The sequence below is a fragment of the Diabrotica virgifera genome, chromosome 9, assembly GCF_917563875.1.
Source record: "Diabrotica virgifera virgifera chromosome 9, PGI_DIABVI_V3a".
NCBI classification, from domain to species: domain Eukaryota; kingdom Metazoa; phylum Arthropoda; class Insecta; order Coleoptera; family Chrysomelidae; genus Diabrotica; species Diabrotica virgifera.
This window is the reverse complement of record NC_065451.1, coordinates 218081636-218094140: the sequence shown is the minus strand read 5'-3', so window position 1 is coordinate 218094140 and position 12505 is coordinate 218081636. Positions and strand designations below refer to the sequence as shown.

The 12505-nt window shown below is 30.6% G+C and overlaps 1 protein-coding gene across 1 annotated transcript in view; it reads right to left on the bottom strand.

The window, feature by feature from the left end:
• Positions 1 to 12505, bottom strand: part of LOC126892788 (uncharacterized) — a 163277-nt gene that overhangs the window by 106117 nt on the left and 44655 nt on the right. The window lies entirely within an intron of this gene.

The window sequence follows — 12505 nt, the reverse complement described above, 5'->3', positions numbered from 1 at the left end:
TGGGGAAGTATGTAGAGCATTGGGAGAGCCAGGAACAAGGTGGCTAGGGCTATTTAATAGAATTATGGAAGTTGGACAAATGCCAGACGAATGGAGAAGCAGTATACTGGTACCTGTTTACAAAAACAAGGGAGATATACAACAATGTACAAACTACAGGGCTATAAAACTGCTTAGCCACACCATGAAAATATGGGAAAAAGTAATTGATAGACGGATACGTGAAGAGACCGAAATATCCGAGAATCAATTTGGCTTTATACAGGGCAGATCAACAACAGATGCAATTTTCATTATAAGGCAGTTGATGGAAAAATACAGGAGTAAAGAAACAAACGCTCATATGGTATTCATTGATCTTGAGAAAGCATATGATAGAGTTCCTCGAGAGATTCTGTGGTGAGCACTCAATAACAAAGGAGTCCCTGGTGAATATGTAAAAATTGTGAGGGATATGTATGAGGGAGTAACGACTAGTGTTAGGACAGATGTGCGAAAGACTGATAAATTTCATGTGAATGTAGGATTGCACCAAGGCTCTGTGCTTTCTCCGTATTTATTCTCATTAGTTTTGGACCAGATAATAGCGAAAATACAGGGTAACATTCAATGGTGCTTAATGTATGCTGATGATGTCGTGTTAATAGGAAATAGTGAAAGGGACTTAGAACAAAAACTGGAACAGTGGAGGCAAGCTCTGGAGGAAAAAGGTTTAAAACTTAGTAAGACAAAAACAGAGTATTTGGACTGTTAATTTAAAGATGGAGTTACTACAAATAAATTGGTATCTTTGGATGGTGACCTGATTGTAAAAGCAATAGTTTTAAGTACCTGGGATTGGTATTACAGAGTAATGGAGAAATAGATGGAGATGCATGCAGTAGAATTAGGGCTGGATGAATAAAGTGGAAAGAAGCGAGTGGTGTGTTGTATGACAGAAAAACTCCAATGAAGCTGAAGGGAAAATTCTATAAAACAGCCATAAGACCGACTATGATGTACGGAACTAAATGTTGGGTAGTAAAAAGAAAGAGGAACAACGAATGCATGTGGCGGAAATGAGAATGCTTAGATGGATGAGTGGAGTGACAAAAAGGGATAAAATTAGAAATGAGTATATTAGGGGAAGTCTAGGTGTGGCACCAATTGATGCCAAAATGAGAGAGCATAGGTTAAGATGGTTTGGTCATGTTCAACGTCTAGACGTTGATCACACAATACGAAGAATAGCTGAAGTGCAGATTCCTGGAGGGAGTAGGAGAGGAAGACCAAAGAAGACCAGTGGGAGACGATAAGGCAAGACATGTTGGTAAAGGGGATTAACATTGATATGTCCCAAGATAGAATTGTGTGGAGAAATGCAATAAAGGAAGCCGACCCGCATAGGGATAAGGCAAAGAGAATGATGATGATACTTTTAAGAGAGATCAATTCAATATTTCTGCGCATAAGAATTATTTAAAAAGAGTATGTTTGTAAATGCCTGGTTGCACAATCAGATCTTAAGCATAAGACGTGCTTTAATCTTAACTTACTGATTACAGTCAGGAAATATTAGAAAAATCTACATCCTGGTTTAACTGTAACAAACTTAAGTTAAACGAGCAAAAACGCATACAATTGTATTTAATTCTGATAGATGAGTTAAACCATCTGAACCAGGAAAGATTGAATTGGTCGTACCATATTGAAGGATTGTGTAAGAAGCTCGCCACACAGATTTTTGCTATGCAGAGATAGGCTACTTCTGTGAGTCGAGATTTTCTTAGGTCAGTTTATTTTGGAATGGTTCATAGTATCCTGACATATTGCATACTTCTTTGGGGAAAGTCGTCCTATGCATATAAAGTTTTCACTTCAAAAAGCAGCAATCAGAATTATTGACTCAGCGGAATATCGCGCCAGCTGTAAACCCTTGTTTATAAAGTATGGCATTCTTCCTTTACCTTCAATATATATATGAGAAACTTGTTTAACTCTTCATAATAATATACAAGATGTAAAAACACATGCTAATCACCATCAGTACAATATAAGAAACAAAAGTCATATCATTATACCTTATTCCAGATTGTGTGTTACACAACTTAATATAATAGATTATAATCTGTATAATTATTGTTTTTTAAACCTAAACAAAAATATTGATATTAAGGTAATGAATTCTAAACAATTTTGTAAATTAACAAAACACTTCCTGCTGGAACACTGTTTCTATATAATCCAAGTAATGAAGCTTAAAATAGAACAAAACCTCGCAATTTTTACAGAATGGATTGATTTGCATAAAAATTTGAGGATAAGTAGTGGATAGTCCAAGGATCAAAATCTATATTATGCTGAAAGGCGCTTTTACCATGGGGGTGGTTGCCACCCCATATCGGGGGTGGAAATTTTTTATTATAGTTTGACCGCAAAAATTGGTAAAAACATTAATTCTAAACAAAAAACGTTCAATACATTTTTTTGATAAAATGAATAGTTTTCGATTTATCCGCTATCCAAAATGTTAGTTTTATATCGAAAAAATCAATGCTTTTAATCAGTTTTCTGCTAATATCTCAAAAAGTTTTCGTTTAATCAAAACAACTTTGCTTAACGAAAATGTACCTTTTGAAAAAATAAACAAAACATTTTTTCCTAATTTTCTTTACGGCCAATAATAATCGAGCTATACTTTATTGTATGGTAGCTCTTCTTCGTCAAGTGCTAAATAGTGTAGTTTCAAAGTCAAAAGACGGGAAGACTAAGCATTTTTGGAGGAGAACTTGTTTAAACCAATTTAAAGTATTTAAAAATATCTATCACTAGAAATAAAAAAAAATCTATCACAAAAATTAAGTGACTTATAATGAAAAGAATGTCAATCCCTATTTTTTTCAGCGAAAAAGTGATCTGACACAACTGCCTAATCACCACCATAATTCAAATTAGTCATTGAGCTTATTTGGTCTTCTTTACTTATGTAGTATTAATAGGTTCCAGAAGTTTGACCGGCTTAGAATGATTAGTTTTAAAAAAATGGAGTTAAAAGCGAAAAACCAATTTTTGTAGTTTGGTAAAAAATGCCTTTTTTTTTTCAGAATAAAAAGATTAGCATCAGTGGTACAATAAAATGTTTCAACAAAAAATTGTAGCTTATATATTTAGTTCCCATGAAGTTGGTTTGCAAAAATTTTTTCTATCGCAAAAACTGAGTGAGCTATTGACAATTAAAACTTGTAATAACATGCAAAAACCACCTTTACCAACCCACTGAAAGTCAGCTCTTTTTGCGACTGAGGATTTTAAAAGGATTTAATATTAATGGCCTTATAGACCTTGTAAAAACCTACAAAATTCTTTATTAACGAACTTTCTAAGATAAAAAATAAAAAAGGCACGGTTAAAAAATCAATAAATTTTTTTGAAAAAAAAAGGGGAGAAATCCAATTGGAAGCATAATAATGTAAGTTGGCGCTGTTTTTAGTCATTAGCCTTATTCGTTCTTTTTTATTTATGTATTATTAATACATTCTAAAAGTTTGACTAGCTTAGAATGATTAGTTTTAAAAAAACTGGAGTTAAAAGAGAATAACGAATTTTTGTACTTTGGTAAAAAATGCCATTTTCTTCAGGATAGAAAGAATAATATCAGAGATACGAAAAAATGTTTAAACATGAAATTGTAGGTTATTTAATTTCCAAGAACTTGGTTTGAAAAAACTTTTTCTACGGCAAAAATTGGGTGATTCGTAAGTGAGTATAATATCGAAAAACATTGATTTTTTAGATATAAAATGAACACTTTCTATAGAGAATAAATCTAAAACTGTGAATTTTATAAAAAAAAATGTGTAGCACATTTTTTGCTTAGAATGGATGTTTTTATCAACTTATACGGTCAAAATATAATAAAAAATATCCACCCCGAAGATGGGGTCGCAATCACCGCCATGGTAAAAGCGCCTTTCTGCATCATATAGATTTTGATCCTTGGACTATCCACTACTTATTCTCAAATTTTCAAGCAAATCGATCTATTCTGTAGAAATTGCGAGGTGAAAAGCTTCCGTTCCTGGACTAATACAGGAATTTGTTTGTTTGAGCTTCTAGTGTGGTCATTTTTATGAAAACTATATTACACCTACCTAAATTGTTGTTTTTTATACGTATTTTTATATTTCTATTTTTCACTGTATGTGTTCTTGTATTATTTCTTAGTTATTTCCTATGTATACAAAAGTGACTTATTTATATTGTGACATGACACCTAGTGCTTACTATGTAAAAATTGTCAATAAACGTATCTATCTCTCTACTAAACATACGCAAAAAAATCTATCACAAAAATTAAGTGACTTATAATGGCATTTTTTACCAAAGTACAAAAAATCGTTATTCTCTTTTAACTCCAGTTTTTTTAAAACTAATCATTCTAAGCTAGTCAAACTTTCAGAATGTATTAATAATACATAAATAAAAAAGAACGAATAAGGCTAATGACTAGAGACTGGAAAATATGCACTAAAAAATGTCTAAAATATGCATGCAATATGCATTTTAAAACAAGCTGAATATGCACAATTAACATGCAAATATGCATTTATATATGCACTTATTTTTATATGAATAATTTTATGGTTTACGTTAAATACATAAATAAATAAAAAATAATAAAAATAAATAAATAGGTTTGAATTTAAACCAAATTGTATTATTATTTCTTAATATATTTTTTTAACTTCAGGTTTTGTGACAAATAAAACGGCAAAATATTTTATTTTGACCACAAGATAAATAAGAGTACAATAAAATAAATGTACATATTTTTATTGTTACAATATTGATTCATATTTTCTAAACTAATATTATAAAAAGAGTACAATAAAACAAATTTACATATTTTTATTGTTACAATAAATAATCATATATTGATTCATATTTTCTAAACTAATATTATGTCTTCTATCTGTTAATATTTGTTTATAGGCAGAAAAAGATCTCTCAACGTCACAAGATGTAATTGGGGCATATTTAAACTTTGCTATTAGAGACGGATCCATATTAATATTTTCATCGAAGTTTCCAAAATTGATTATATTATTTATTGAACGCAATAAAGTGAAACCCTCATTTTTGTTTAAAACGTCATCAAGTTTATCTTTAATTTTTACTCCAATTTCCCCATTCAGATTTGTTATTTTCTGTTTAACCGAATCAACAATAGACATACTATTGTGAAGACATAAATTTTGAGCCTCTAATTTTGTAATTGAACTTTCAATGATATCGAAATTCGATTTTATATACAACAATTGATTTTTAATAGACTTTTCTTTAAAAATATTTTGACAGTTATCAATAGCGGTACAAGTCGGATCAAAACTTGAAATAACGCTTTTGATGTCGTCGTAGTGTTCAGATAAAAATATAGCACTTTTAAGCCAAGTTCCCCATCTGGTTAATACTGGTTCTGGTGGTAAAGGAATATCGGGAAGCATCTCCCTATATACCTGTACACGTAGTGGTGCTTTCAGAAATACTTTTTTTACATTATTTATTAAGGTGTTTACATTGGGAAATTCAATTCTAACTTTCTCTGCAACTCTGTTTAGGCCGTGCGCCAAACATGTACAGTGAATTAAATTAGGGAAAAAGATTTTAAGATTGGATGCAGCTTTCATCATATATGAGGCGGCATCACTAAGCATTAATAATATTTTTTCAAATGGTACTTGATCAGGTAAAAAAAAATTTGTTAGGGATTCGTTAACAAATCTAGCTATTGTAGCATAGTTTGTTTTTTCCAAACATTTTACACTAATTAAGTATGAGTTTTTAAAATCGCCAGAGTCGTTAAGAACTCCAACAATTAGATTCGCAATTTGTCGACCCTTTGTATCCGTTGTTTCGTCGACGGAAATCCAAAGATATTCGGCTTTTAACTGATTTTTAATACTCGTCATCACATCTTTGTAACATGCACTGACATATTTTTTCCGAAGAGTTGAAGAACTTGGTATTTGAGCTGGTTTATCTTTAATCTTGCAATAAGTTTTTAAAAAGTTTTGACACGATTTATGTTCTAACTTGTGCAGAGGGATATTGCAGTTCAAAAAAAAATGGCATAAATCCTTTGCAAAGGTTTCTTGCCCAACTGACGTATTCTGAATCTGCAAACTGTTCTGTAGAATCTGCTGGCGAGGTTTATTATCATTTTTTGATAGCTTAGTTTGGTGAAGTGAAGTTTTTATGTGTTGAACTACTTGGAATTTCTTTTGACATGGAATCTGGAATATAATGATAATGATGTTTTAGATGTTTTCGTAAATAGATACCTACATTAAAATGATCAAACTTTTTAAACCTCCCCCAATTTTTTTTTATTTCTCAAAGTGAAATTGAAATCGTCAAACAATAAAGTACAGTCAGTGTACCGTAGTATACAGGGTGGGCCACTCTCAACACCTCGCTCTGTATAAGCCAAACCGTTGCGAACTTTAAAAAACAGTTTTTGAAGAAATGGGACGGTTTGTCATTTTAGAATAGACAGACACATAGATGTGCAAAGAAGTTTGATAAGTTTAAAAATCTATTGAAGTGGAGAACTTACCTTTTTATCACAAATGGTGCAAAACATACTTTCACTGTCGATAACTTTTAGATGATTGTTACTTCCAATCCAACTTCTGAGAAGACTTGATTTTTCCCTTGCTACTTTAGGCATTTTCACAATAATAATAAAATGATTTTTTTACACAGTATAGTCAATAACTTGCAATCACAAAAGTTGAATAATCGGCGATTGATTTAAGACTAACCATTCATAAAATAAAATAATCTATCCTACCCTTAAAATGCTTAAAATTTCGTTTTGGTTGGTTTTCCCAGAATAATTCATAGTTGGCCGACACCAGCAGAAAGTACAGGTAATATTTGTAATGTTATTCAAAATATAATCGGTATTTACTTAGGTAATTTGTAAATTCTGAGAAGTCTATAAATCTTAAATATCCGGATAATGATACCTGCAGCTATAAATAACGCCCATTATGTTTATGGGTACAACAACAAAGGAGCTTAACAGCAAAATATTTACTTTCACATTTTATTTTAATGGATGTTGATGTTACTAATATATACCTTATTTTTAAATGGGGTAGAGTAAATTCCCATCAAAATATGCATTTATATGCTCTTAAATCTCCAAATATGCAAGGCATATGCATTTATGAAAAACATGAGAAATATGCAGCATATATATGCATATGCATTTTGCATATAATCCAGTCTTTACTAATGACTAAAAACAGCGCCAACTTACATTATTATGCTTCCAATTGGATTTCTCCCCTTTTTTTTTTCAAAAAAATTTATTGATTTTTTAACCGTGCCTTTTTTATTTTTTATCTTAGAAAGTTCGTTAATAAAGAATTTTGTAGGTTTTTACAAGGTCTATAAGGCCATTAATATTAAATCCTTTTAAAATCCTCAGTCGCAAAAAGAGCTGACTTTCAGTGGGTTGGTAAAGGTGGTTTTTGCATGTTATTACAAGTTTTAATTGTCAATAGCTCACTCAGTTTTTGCGATAGAAAAAATTTTTGCAAACCAACTTCATGGGAACTAAATATATAAGCTACAATTTTTTGTTGAAACATTTTATTGTACCACTGATGCTAATCTTTTTATTCTGAAGAAAAAGGCATTTTTTACCAAACTTTCATTATAAGTCACTTAATTTTTGTGATAGATTTTTTTGCGTATGTTTAGTAGATAGATAGATACGTTTATTGACAATTTTTACATAGTAAGCACTAGGTGTCATTGAGCACCATTGAGCCTTGAGATCAACTTTCAGCTTGTCACAATGGATTGCCACGTGGATTAGATCTTAAACCTGGATTTTTTCTTTAATATTTTTTTTTAATTATTAATTTATTTATTTATTTTTGTTTGTTTCATGTTTTTATTTTTTTTTTTTATTATTTTTTTTTAATTTTGTTTTTCTTTTTATTTTTTTTTTTATATTTTTTTTAAACATATTTTACAAATACTTATAACTAATTACAATAATATTTTACTATCCTATAATATAATATTTTACTATAAAATACTATAATAGGTATTTAAAAAAAAAAACAAAAAACAAAACAAAAAAAAACTAAAATAAAATACAAAAAAGAATGCATTTATTTTAATATTAAGATTAATATTTTTATTTGTAAAATGTATACACTATGTGTTCTTGATAAACATTAAGTAATATAATATATTTATATTTATTAACATAGTATGTACATTAGCTGTAATGAGTAGGTAAATAAGAAGTAAAAAATTGTAATACATTATCTAGTGGGGGCCTGACTCAGCCCCCCACTAAAGTATTAAATTCCTGCTCAGTGGAACGAGCTCAAAATTTTTAGTTTGCGTAATATGAAAGCTCATAAATAGCTCATAAATCAGGGCTATTTGTTTTTTAATTTTTGCAAGTGGGGGGGGGGGCAGCTCAACACGGGTAAAATTTTTGACGTAAGAGAACTGTCAAAACATTAGAATGGGACTTTTCATTATTGCCGTTTATTAATAAACATGGCAATAATGAAAAGTCACATTCTAATGTTTTGACAGTTCTCTTACGTCAAAAATTTTGACCTACGTAATATCGCTTTTGTAGTAAAAATACTATAGTCAATTAGTCTACTAAAAAGGGATAGTTCCCTAGGTTGGCTATATACCATATATTTAAATAAACTCTAACATCGAAGTAAAACAACTTCTACGTAATAGGTATAATTTAATAAAATCATAAAAAATCCCAATGGATTGCATAATACATGTTCAGAACTAACGTTTTCGGACCTATTAGTCCATCATCAGTGAAGTCATATACTTGCTGACTAGCCCCAGAACCAAACAGTGGTTGTAATTATAAATCAATCTACATTCTAAGGTGGTGAAATTGAACAGGCTTAACTGCCGAGTCCTTGGCAGACATTCGTGGCCTAAGATGGTTGGTTAAAGTTTTCGATTCGAGTTTCACCATGTTCCCAGAGGTTAGCTACTAACATCGGCGTTTAGCCTTTTCAATTTTACAACATTAGAATGTAGATTGATTTAAAATTACAACCATTGTTTGGTTCTGGGGTTAGTCAGCAAGTATATGAGTTCACTGATGATGGACTGATATGTCCGAAAATGCTCGTTTTGAACATATTTTAAACAATCCATTGGGATTTTTTAGGATTTTGTTAAATTATACCTATTACGTAATAGTTATTTATGATATAAATGTTAAAAGTACAATTTTAAGGCACGCATGTGAAAGTTTGCAGAATGAGCGAAGCGAACATAAAATTGAATATCTAGATATTACCTCAGCAATAAAACCGGTTTTTCATGAAGAAGATTTACCAGTTCCAGGACCTCGGCAAATTGGGAGAAAGATTTGGAAATGTATGGTGATAAAAGTGAATCTGATGATGCATCAGAAAAGAATGATTCTTATTTTCCCGAAAGCTACGAAAAAGCACCTTATTGCATCCAAAAAGCCGATTTACATGAATTAGTTCGAGACCTTCACTTGCCAAAGGACTTGCTAAACCCTTAGGCTCTACTTTAAACTACAATAATGGATTTTTTTTAATGGAATTTACTAGCCTGGACAACTTACAATATTTAGAAACCGTAACCAGAAGCTATCCTCGTTTTTTACTATGCAGGATAAAATGTGTGTTTGTGTTAATCCAAAGAGTGTTATGAGAAAATTGGGATATGCACAAAATTGTGTACAAAAGACTTAATATAATTTTTGTTTCTAGTTCTGAATTTATATGTATATTGTTATGATCTGCTTCTTATTAATTTTATATTAATTATTATTTATTTGATTAATTATTTAATTATCGCCAATCATACATAAAAAATTGAATAAAAAATCTCAGGGTGCCTTTTTATAATATTAAAAAAATGTCTAAATTATCTTACGTTATACTTATCTTCTCTCGTGGTTTCAGTATCTCTTAGTTGATCCTAATTGAGATAAAATAGGAAAAAGAAATAAAGCAAAATATAAAATAAACATACAGAATTGTCTTTTATTTATCAAAATCAATACCATAAAATCTATCAAACCTAAAACCTGTGGACACAGATGTCCGAATGAAATTTTTACCAGTTAAATTTATTATACAGGGTGTCCCCGAAAATAGTGCGTTCCTTTAAGGTATGGAGAGAATACACAATTTGGAACAAAAAAGTCCTATACCATTTTTTTCTAAAGTTAAGCGTTTCCAAAAAAAAGTTAACATTGTTTTCCATATACCTGTATTTTAATGTTTGGAAATTTTAATAAACTGGCAACATCGTACGCACTACGGCATAATAACATAATAAGAACTCGTTTGTGATTGTGATTAACAGTATTTAAAATAATCCAACCTAATAGTAGGTAATACTTATGCATTTACTATTTGTTTACTAAAACTATTTTCTTTTGAAATGTATTGAAATACCTATTGCATAATTTTAAACGAATTACACATCTTTTAACATAAAAACACATATTTTAACTAAACTACTATGATGTATTTAGTAAGGTTTAAATGGGTTGAATGCTGAGTATTGCTGAGGGCTTTAACTGAATTACATAGTTTTAATAGTTTACAGTGGAACTTAAATACCCCAGATAATGTCTCAGTAATTTGTTTACTTGTGAACTGAAATAACTAAGTTGTACTTACTTGAAAATAATTAATATACCGAATAGATGTTTCAAGTAACCTTTCACAAACACCATTCATAGGTAATAACATAATAGGTAATACACTCACTATTCGAAAACATTTTCGGCATTGACACTAAACAGGATTCTTTAAAACTATCTGTTTACTATCATCTTCTATCTATTTACGTGGGACTGTCTATGCTTAAATTTGCGTACCGCACATAGTTGTCAGATTTAAATTTGGATACCAAAATACATTTTAATTTTTTGGTCAAACGGTTGCATTTAGAAAAAATGTTATAAGAGTTTTTTGTTCTACATGGTGCCTTCTACCTATACCTTTAAGGAACGCACTATTTTCCGGGACACCCTGTAGTTAAAAAAAAAACAATTTATGGGTTTGTTCCCGATGACTTTGGTAAAACAAACTAAACAAAACAAATTTATATATTCGCAAAATTAGCTATACTTCCTATTTACTTTTAGAAATATTGGAATTTTAATTCATATGCTTTTTACTCAAAATTTTAGTTTCCGAACATAAAAATATCTTTCACATAAGTTGACTGACCTTTTTCTTCACTCACTCTGATGTCTTCTCGTGACCCAAAAACAGCTCTCCCTCGTTGACTATGTTAAAGGCCCTCTCCGTTCTCCAGCTTCAAAACTAGCAGCATACCAGCACCAATTCTCCAACGAGCCAAAGCCTCTTTTGACCAGTACTCGATTCACACAAACTCCAAAAATTCTCTGCTCTCCTTCTCACAATAATACAGAACCAAAGAGGTATTTCGTCTCAATTTGATCTGTCTCTCGTTCCACTTTTCAGCACTATTCTCCACTATCAAACAACCACTGGTACTTGCTAACTACTTATCCACGAAAACGTCGAACTGCTCCTCAGCGATGCCAAAAACATAATGCCTTCTTTTTCAAATTCACTCAACGTTCAAACCACTTTTCCCCTTCCAAATTGCCAAGAATCAGAAACATTTCTCTTTTCCATTCGACAAACAGTCATTTTCAAAATTATTCCGACCATCCTAATTACTTTCGGGGAACCCTACAACATTTACTCGGGTTGAAACAAAGATATTAAAATTCCAAACTTTCTTTTAATTCATTTCTCTAGAAAATGATAGTTACCTCTACGTACATGGATTCTATAGTTCCCGTAATAAACAATCTTTTTCCATTTTAAATCTAAATACATCGTCCTTTTCACTTTAATTATTCATAAAAGTCTTTAATGGTTCATCGGAAAGCTCATTAAAAAAGAAATCCACTTACATCCAAACTAAATTCTAATAAATATTTACAGATCAATATACAGGGTGTATTAAATTTATGTGCCCTCGTTATTTAAAAAAATTTTAATTTAATTTTCATTTTGCCTTTGATTGATAAATTGAAAACACAATAATATAGTATAAAAGAATTTTTATAATAAACGACCATATTTGATGCATTCTATAACTCCAAATCTAACAATTCACCTGACCAGGCAATGTACAGTGGACGCATACGCAGAAATGCGCGGCAATTTAAGAAGAAGCTAACTCAAAATATGTACCTGGTGGAACATTTTGGTGTTTGAATTCACATTCAGGACGCTTTGAACTCCCCTATACAGCTATTTTAACATTAGTAGCGACTTTTTTTTGTTTATTTGTTGACTAGTGAATATATAAAAATAACATAAACAGGGCAGAAAATCTCTTAAGAAAAAAGAAGGAATTGTTTTTAAATGTTTTAATAAAAAAGAGATATGAGATATTTTCGAAACAAAGGGAATAGAAA